Source organism: Mus musculus, chromosome 9 (genome assembly GCF_000001635.26).
Source record: "Mus musculus strain C57BL/6J chromosome 9, GRCm38.p6 C57BL/6J".
Classification (NCBI taxonomy): domain Eukaryota; kingdom Metazoa; phylum Chordata; class Mammalia; order Rodentia; family Muridae; genus Mus; species Mus musculus.
The window spans coordinates 120872546-120882218 of NC_000075.6; the positions used below are offsets into that span (position 1 = coordinate 120872546).

At 46.3% G+C, this 9673-nt stretch overlaps 1 long non-coding RNA gene across 1 annotated transcript; it reads right to left on the bottom strand.

Annotated features, from left to right (window-relative positions):
• Window positions 1–7237: 7237 nt before the first annotated feature.
• Gm39460 lies at window positions 7238–9433 on the bottom strand. Its single transcript, XR_871374.1, has 3 exons — window positions 8793–9433; window positions 7939–8248; window positions 7238–7472 (listed from the first exon to the last, which is right to left on the bottom strand). It is a non-coding gene; the product is annotated as a predicted gene, 39460 (long non-coding RNA).
• Window positions 9434–9673: the final 240 nt, after the last annotated feature.

The window sequence follows — 9673 nt, forward strand, 5'->3', positions numbered from 1 at the left end:
GTTGCCTTAGTTATGATGTCTCTTTATAGCAATGAAAGTCACACCAATTTGATGACAGAAGCAGATGTGTGGGGACTAGCCCTGCTTGAGGCTAGCCTGGCCTATAAGAAATTCATCTCAAAAACAACAAAGATAAACTGTAAGATAGCGCAAACAAGGACAACACAGAGAATTGTGGGAACACATGCTTTTGGGTTTAAAATTATCAATTATGGAGACAACTCAGAGAGTAGAGCATCCACCACACCCGTGGGAGGACCTGAGGGCAGAAACCCAATGCCCACTATAGCCAGACTGGGAGCTGTGACCCCAGCTCTCCTGTGATGAGGTGGGAACTGAGATAGCATTCCTGGAAGTTCGAGGGAGAGCTAGCATGGGGTATGCAGCACAAAAACAAGACACCTTGCCTCAGTCAAAGTGGGAGGTGAAGACCAACGCTCACAGTTGCCCACTGACCTCCAAACATGCACCATGGCCCATGCACAAGCACACGCTCATATTAAAAAACGAAAGAGCCAGACACATGGAGAGATGATGACAACATTTAATTAAGAATGATATTAAAAATGAAAATAAACAGGGTTCAGACACTGGCCAATCAGAATAGAGTTTTTGCAGGGGTCTCCTAGGTTCGGAATTAACCCTTCTTGTTCTGAATCATGGGACCATTCAGGCATCCAAGGTGGAGAGGCTGAGGGCTAGCATGGGTCCATGGCAGGTTTTCAAGTCCAGTTTGCCCATCTGATGCACCTCAGTACCAGCACTGGCATAATGTACTGTTGACACACACAGCACAGGGTCCCGAAGCCAAGTCTGAGCTGTGCGTTGTCTAGGAACCTCATCCCTGCTGTAGTAGCCTTGGCTGCACTGGAGAGTCCCATAGACTTGGATGCACTCCAGGTAGCCTTGTCCTGCCTCAAGCCTCATGCCCAGATCATCCTGCAGGCTGCATTCCTTCAATCTCCTCATCTCCTCGCTCTAGCTCACAGGAGTAGGGTCACTCACACAGCATCTTCCAGTGAGTGAGGCAGAGTGGGGAGGACAGTTCTGAGGACACATTGAAGCATCCTCTTCCAGAGGGCATGCTGAGGTGCCATCTGCCTCCTACAGAGTAAAGGGGACTCAAATCCTGGTCACTGTATAGGCCTCTCACCTCCCCTGCTGCAACCCAATCCTGTCCTCCATTCTCACCCGAAGAACGTACTTCCTGAGTCCCCATCTCAGGATCTTTTTAAAAACTTATTTTTTGAGATTATAATTTCACCATCCCCCCTTCCTTTTCTCCTTTCCTTGTACCTCTCAAACTCACAGCCTCTTTCTTCATTAATTGTTATTGTATTCATATGTATGTATGTATGTATGTATATACATATATATTCCTAAATATAACCTGCTCAGCCTGGGTAATGTTATTTGTATATTCCAGGGCTGACCATTTTCTACTGGATAACTAGTGGGTGTGCTCTTCCGGGGAAGACTATTTCCCTTGCTCTCAGCACCCCTTGGTTGTCTGTAGTTCTTTGAATGGGGCTGAGGTCTCACAGGCGTTCTTCCATTCACTTTGGATATCTATTGTTGTCTTTGTTTAGTTTATGTTTGGCAGTCATGTTGGTGAGACTTTATTGTTATTGATTCTGACATTACTAGGAGACAGTCTCACAGCAAGCTCCCTGATCCTTCCACCCTTACGATCTTTCCGCCCACTCTTCTGAAATGTTCCCTGAGCCTTTGGTACAAGAGTTATGTTACAATTGTATCCATTAGGCCGGACTCTGCAACTCTGTATTTCAGTAGGTTGTGGTTTCTGTAATCGTCTCCATCTGGTTTCCAAAGAGACATTTCCTTGATGAGGGGTGAGACTACACTCATCTGTGGGTTAAGGACAATTATTTTAGAATTGTTAGTTAGGGATTATCATGGTTTGATAATGTGATGGCTGGAAGTTCTCCTCCAAGATCCGTGACTTCGATAGCCCTGGATAGCTAGCTAAGTGTCCGGTACCAGGTGGGATTTTTTTTTTTTTTTTTTGGACAACCCAGGAGGAGGCAGGAAGAACCATGGGACACACATGAGCTCACACATCTCAAGATCTCAAGATCACAGGTCTTAGAGCGGCTGAATTGTCCATCATTTAGCTTTCAGAAACACTCCATTTCCACTGGCTAATTGATTTCTCTAAATGATGCAACACCCTCCAGGAGGAAGAAAAATTATGCCAACAGTAGAGTTTTCAAGTCTTATCTTTTCCTCACAATTTTCTCAAACTCTTGTTTTTGATAACCATATATATATATATTTTTTACTTTAGCCTTTTCTTTCCCTATTATCTGTATCGTTTTTCTTTTCAGGTATCCCCTTGCCTCTAACTTCTGACCATATTGTTTGCACACTCCTCCTGGGACTGGCTTTTCCCACCAACCTGAAGCCCTGTCCATTTTCCTTTATCTGTTCTGGCTGTCAGCCTTACTTGTCTCGATGCTGCCAGTCCTTGACTTCTTGCTGCCCACTCCATAGGCTTAGACTTCTTAAAGCCCAGTTTTAATAAGGGCTCTCATATGTTTTGACCCCTCTTCTAGCCCACCATCCAAAGGTAGAGGAGAAAAGATGGTAAATAGGGGTAAATAGGTAAAGGGGATGTGGACCTGTTTAGAAGCAGTTTTTTGATGCAATTTTAATTTCAGTTTGTCAGGAATCCTAACAGCCCAGTTCAGTAATGTCAGGATACACAAATTAGCCGCAGTGGCACAATCCAGCAGAAACAGCCAGGCCTCCACTGAATTGGCACGAGTCAGCAGGAGTGACCAGGACCACCCAGAATTCCAGGAAGAGTTCTCTGCAATGCCTGCCAGTCCTTGCCTGCTTGCTTCCCCTCCCTACCTTTGGCTTGGTGCATGGAGTGCCTTCTGTTAGGACAGTGATGGAAAGTAATGAGTGTCTGGACAGTGAGCTCCACAATGCAAAGTTCTACCTCCCTCCGCTTGAGTATGTGGAAAGGCACCAGCCACTGGACAAGATAACTGGCTGTGAGTTTCCAGCTTCCTGAATCATCAGAACATTCTGGATCACAAGAACATGGCTGAGCTTTCTACAATATACCTCAGCGTCACAAAAAAAGGATGGGTCACCAGAAGAGCAACTGCCTCTCCTGTAGCCAGGGAGCCCCTGGAGGCAGAAACTCAACCATCAGTGCCATTACCATGGAACTGTCACCCTCACATCATGGGAAGCACACCTGCCACACCTTGTCTCTTGGCATCCTCATAAGCAGTGGAGGGGCTTTGGAATTCAATCAAATGACTCCACAAGCAACGGAAAGAGCCGTCTGAGGCACCTGCCCCCTTCAGCTTCTCCACACTCAGTAGAGGACACGTCAATGGAGTCTAAGGACTGGTCAGAACTTAAGCCTCTAGGAAATCTTGGAAATGTAACTCTTGGTTTTCCCAGTCTCTGTGGAGGGAAGACACCAGAAGGGTGGTAATGGCTAAGAAACATCACATCCCTGCCTCACATCTGTAGATGCATTCCCCATGACTCTGAGGTTCCCTTCATTTCAACCAAGTTTGAATTATCTGGGGTAACTGTTGCTTAGACTTCTTGGTGATCTCCGGCTCACCTTAACTCTGTCACACAACGAATGTTAATAATCTGCAGGTAGGTGTCTCCATATACCGAGCCAGCAGCTCTCAATGCTTACGGTAGAATTGACTTCAGAGTCGCTATTTGTGGAAGCTGTTTTTATTATAATGTTATTTAAAATATAGAAAGCATAAAAATAGCTATAAAATTCCCATGGTTACCAAAAAAATCTGTTTAAAAAACTATAAAAATTAATTTGCAAATTAAACCCAAGCAAAACTCTAAAACTAATGAGATTCAGACCAATATGTCATTAGCATGATTAATGACACTGTTTTGTTTAACGTAAATTACCAATGTTGGACCTAATAGTAGGAAAATTCCCTTTCGAGTTTTACATCCCACGTGTTAATGGTCTGATTCTTTTGACCGTGTGCGGGATGGCCCCTCACAAGACGATCCCTCTTGAGACGGTCCCTCGCTTCTGTCACTGTCAGTATCACCATCACTATATTTTTCCTTTTGAACAATGAAATATTTTTTAAGTACTGATTTTAATGGGTCAATCAATTTAATGGTGCACCCTGAAATAAAGTGCTGAAAACTTTAAAGCACCATTGAGCGAAGCCCTCCTTGGTGTGTAATTACTAATGCCCCATTGTTAATGAGCTGTGCAAGGCTGGTTTGCACAAAGAAGCCCATTTGTGCTACAGAGCCGCTTCGAGGGTGAGTCCAGCTACCACTGATGCTCTAGAGTCTGAATTCTGCGCTGCCATGTGTGGGTGACAACTTGACCCCCTCTCTCCTCTGCAGGTGACCTGCTGGGGGTTTGTTTGAGATTCAGTTGGCATCTACATGCCGATTAATATAAATGTAAACAGGATTGAACATTCTCATGAGGGGAATACCTCCCTGCCAACCAAGAATGGGGGCGGGGGGGGGGGCTCACAGGAGGGGAGATGTGCAAAGTTACTAACTAACTAACAGGGGAATTGATACCCACAATGATATAATTAATTCAATGACCAATTAAAATAATTATGAGACTCTGCTCTCTATGTATAAAATTAGCAAAAGGATCTTGGTTATAATGGGCAACCATTTGGGTGGAAAGAACCTTCATGCAGAAGTGCTGAGCAATAAGACTGGGTGTGGCCAGGGTGAGGAGCGACCTGAAGTTTCTTAGTGACAGCGGGTGTGTCTGGGGTGGGGCAGGTGAGAAATCCCACCCACATAAGACAGCTGTGGTGGTACACACCTGTAATGCAGCACTCTGGAGACTGAGGCAGAAGGAATAGGACTGTTCATTCCAGGTCAGTCTAAGCTAGATAGTAGATGGGAGAGAGAGGGAGGGAAGGAGGGGGAGAGAGAGAGAGAAACAGGAGAGGGAGCCGGAGACAGAGATGGAGATGGAGACAGAGATGGAGATGGAGACAGAGAGAGAGAATGCATACTCATGCTTAGAACCTTGAAGGATTTTGTGGTAAATGAAGTGTTGATCATTAAATGAATAGGTAAGTGTAAAATAGTACCAGGGGCTGGAGAGATGGCCCAGGCTTAAAAGCTTGTACTGGCCGGGTGTGGTGGCGCACGCCTTTGATCCCAGCACTCGGGAGGCAGAGGCAGGCGGATTTCTGAGTTCGAGGCCAGCCTGGTCTACAGAGTGAGTTCCAGGACAGCCAGGGTTACACAGAGAAACCCTGTCTCGAAAAACCAAAAAAAAAAAAAAAAAAAAAAAAAACCAAAAACAAAAAAGCTTGTACTGTTTAGTGTCTTTGGGTCTGTGGAGTGTAGCATGGGTATCCTGTATTTTATAACTAATATCCACTTATAATTGAATACATACCATGCATGTCCTTTTGGGACTGGGTTACCCTAATCAGCATGATTCTCAAGTTCCATCCATTCACCTGCAAAATTCATGTCTTTCTTTTCAATAGCTGAATAGTTCACTCCACAGATCCAAAAAAGCTAAATGAGAAGGAAGGCACAGTGAGGATGTTGAATCTCACTTAGAAGGCAGAATAAAATAGTTGGAGGGAAGGAACTGGGTGGGAGTGTGGATGAAGTAGGAAATGGGGGTTTTCAGGATCAGGTGTGGGGAAAGACAGGGGATGGCCAGATGACCAGGAATGCAAATCTGCCTCTGGCAGGGGCATCTCAAGGAAATGACAGAGACCTGGGATAAGGGAGGCTCCCAAGAATTAATGAAGGTAACCTTAGCTGAGACTCACAGCAGTGGGGCTATGGAACATGAAGAGGTTACCTCCTGTAGCCAGACAGGAACCCCAGTGGAGTGCTAGGGACACCAACATAACTGCAAAAGTAGCAACCCTAAATTTTTCCTGCCTACAAGAAATGCAGGGACGGGGGATGAAGCAGAGACTGAGGGAATGACCAAGCAATAACTGCCCCACTTGAGACACATCCCATGGACAAGCACCAATCCCTGATAATATTAATGATACTCTGTTATGCTTACAGACAGGAGCCTAGCATGGCTGTCCTCTGAGAGGCTCCACCCAGCAGCTGACTCAGATGAATGCAGAGACCCAGAGCCAAACAGTGGATGGAGCTTGGGGACTCTAATGGAAAAGTTGGGGAAAGGATTAAAGGCATAGGAAAGTCACCATGTTAGGAAACTCGTAACTATCTGTACTCCAGCTCCAGGGGCATGTGTGCACACACACGTGCGCGTGCGCGCGCGCACACACACACACACACACACACACACAGAGAGAGAGAGAGAGAGACAGAGAGAGACAGAGACAGAGACAGAGAGAGAAATCTGAAAAAGAAATCCTATTATCCTCTTAAAGAAGCCGTCCAGCTGGCATAGCACTTAAGAGAAAAGTGAATGTTGTGGAGTTCTCTTAGAGGAAAGAGGAAGTAAATATTGCCTGTTTTAATCTAGGACCCTAGGGTCATCCAAGTAGAAAAATGAGGTTGAATTTGGGCAAATAGTCAAGACCTCAAAAGAGTAGCTGTCTGTGCTGGTTAATTAATTAATAGGCTAAGATGCAATGATGTGACAAAGAGGCTCTAAATAATGAATGGACTTTTGCTGTGGGATTGCTGTTCTGAGCAGTAACTAGGAGCCAGGCCTGCCTCATCATCTCCTCCCACCCTACCTGGTGAAGCAGAGGAAGCACTCAGCCTGTATCCCAGTCCTCAGGGAGGAAGAAAAGAGGGACTGAAGCAAGTGGCTTGGCTTCTCAGTTGGAAATTAACTCCGAGTCACACAAACAATTGACTCACATGTTCAATATGGCTTGGACTTCGCCAAGCCCCAAAGCTGCCCAAGAGACACTGGGAAGTGCAAGGTCTGATTGAGAGTCTGCTAACATGGAAAATAGGGAGAAGAGACACAGGCAGACAAGGAGCCGTCCACCCAGCCCAGCAGCTCATGTGCATGTTTGTAACATTTTAATTTCAAAATGTTTTTATTTTTATTTTAAAGAACATTGTGCATATACAATTGAAATATGATATCTACCTCCCATCCCCCCAATTTTTATTATTATGTGCATGTGTGTGTTTGTATATTAGTATGCATGCATGTGTATTTAGTGTACATGTGTGTGTATTAGTGTGCATGTGTGTATTAGTGTGCATGTGTGTATTAGTGTGCATATGTGTATTAGTGTGCATGTTGTATATTAGTGTGCATATGTTTATTAGTGTGTATGTGTGTGTACTAGTGTGCATATGCATGCAGGTGCCCTCAGAGGCTAGAGGAGAGCATCAGGTCTCCCAGGGCTGGAGTTTCAGGCAGTTGTGAGCCGTCTGATGTGGGTGCTGGCAACCAAACTCTGGTCCTGTGCACAAGCGGCAAGCACCCTACCACTGGGCCATCTCTCCAGCCCAAGTAATGGGTCTTGAACATACAGGCAGAACTAAAAGACAAACAAACAAGGAAGTGGATGAGCAAGGCCCGATGAGAGTGTAGGTAGCTGAGAAAACAAGCAACCATAGAGCAAGTGGACCCCAGAATAAACCGAAAACCAAGAGAAGCCAGCAAGGCTGTGCCCCAGAGCTGAATCAGGCCTTCTAGAAGCTCCTCCACCAGTGAGTTCACAAAGACGCCTCTGGATTTCAGTCAGGACGGACTCTCCAGGGTCCTGCCGCACTGGCAGCAAAGGCAAATCTGTGCTCTAACTGACAGGACCGGACTTCCTAATCGTCCTTGCCCCTGCCCCGCTCCATGTGCTTCCTGGGGTCTGTTTGTAGATATCTCATACCAAGGCCTCAAGACGCACTGTCCATGTCTGTTATGATTCGGTTGCTATGACTCCACACGTCTGCTCAGGTGGAGCAGGCCTGGAGCCTTCCCTCAGGGCTCCAGATTTATTGGGTACTCACAGGCCTGTGTGTCCAGGTTACATCATCTCATGATCCTGCTGGCTCCAGCTGTGACAGGTCACACTGCTTTCTAAATTTAATGCTCCAACGAGTACAATAACAACAACCGGAAAGAAAAAAAAATCACCAGACACCCACTCTGAAGAAAATAAATAAAATCTTTGCCACTGAGGGCGAGCTCAGGGATATTTTATTCTCCCACATTTGCACGGCACTGTCCACAGGTCAAGCCCATGAATTCCCAGTCTTTATCTTGACATTATATTAAATGGGAATTAAACTAAGTGATGGCGAGGGTTTGTCACAGGACCTGCAGAGGGAAGAAGAGATGACTGTGCTAAGAGAGGCTGCCCATGAGGGAGGGACACACAGAGAACCTAAGCCTCACCTCGCGGCCCTCCCCAGTGCTGCTTCCTGGGCACAAGAAGACTCTGAGGCAAGACATTGTTCTGAGGTTGAACTACAGCACATCAACAACTCCAGCCTAGAGACTCTAAGGGCTTGTGAAAGGGCTGTCTACACCGTGACATCCGAAGGGAGAGTAGAAATCCACTGGCCAGGGGACATGGGAGACCCGAGGCTAACAGGAACACGGGCAGGGTCTGGGGAATGTGAGAAAGGCTTTTCCCCCCCACCTCCTCATCCACCGCTCTCACGCCAGACTGGGAACGAAGGGCCCTCATGCCGGAAATGTACAGGGAAGGGCCGAAGGGCCGTTGCAGCCAGCAAGCCGCTCTAAGTAGTCCCTGACCTGGTTTGACTTCCTACACACTTGATGTTAGTTCCTTTCCCAAGTGCTGAGATAAAATGCCCGAGGAAAGCAACAGGAGGAAGGGAGGGCTTATTCTGCTCACAGGGTTCTGGGAGATCTTCCAGCCTGGTGGGGATGACTTGGCAGCAGGCAGGAAGGCATGGTGGCCAGAGCGTGAGGTGGCTGGTCACGTGGCATCGGCTGGTCCGGTAACAGAGAGTGATGACTAGTGATGACTGCTGGTGCTCCTCTCGCTTCTCCGTTTTATGCAATTCAGCATCCGGCCCATGCTATGGTCGAGTGATATTCGGGGTGGATCTAGATAATCGTCTCAGGCACCGCCAGAGGCTTGACTCTAGATCCGGTCAACTTGACAATTAATGCTAACCATCACCTTTGCTTTCTGAGAAAAACTGGTTTATTTTAGCTCCTGGGTCCATGGACTGTGGCCTCTTCCAGTCTGCTGAGACTCTGTGGCAGCTGGAGCCTGTGCAGGAGGTGGCCATTCATCTTGTGATGGACGGAAGAAGAGACTGGGAACCAGATATCATCTTCAAAGTTTACAGAACTTTCCAAAAATTTGAAACCATGGAGGGCTCAAAAGTTCAACATATAAAGCCATTTCATATTCAAATGGCAAAAAAACGACTTCTTTCCAGTGGAAATTTAAGTTCCCATCAGAGAAACTTCAGGGAATAGACTAACACAAGCAACCTTGGGCGTGTAGCTTTGTCCCAGCAGACTTACACCTCCCCAGAGAGAAGAGGAAAGCCCTCAGGAGAGAGGGCAAATTGCAAATAGTGACCAAAAGGTTAATTATTAAACCATCATTGACCTGTCAACTTCAAAGGGACATGACTCCAGGTGGGGCTTGGTTTCGGGTGCTGTTTGGTTTACTGTGTAGAGTTTCCATTTGGGAAGACAGAAATATTCAAGAAATGGACAGTGATGGTCGTACAAACATGTGAATGCACTTAATACCAA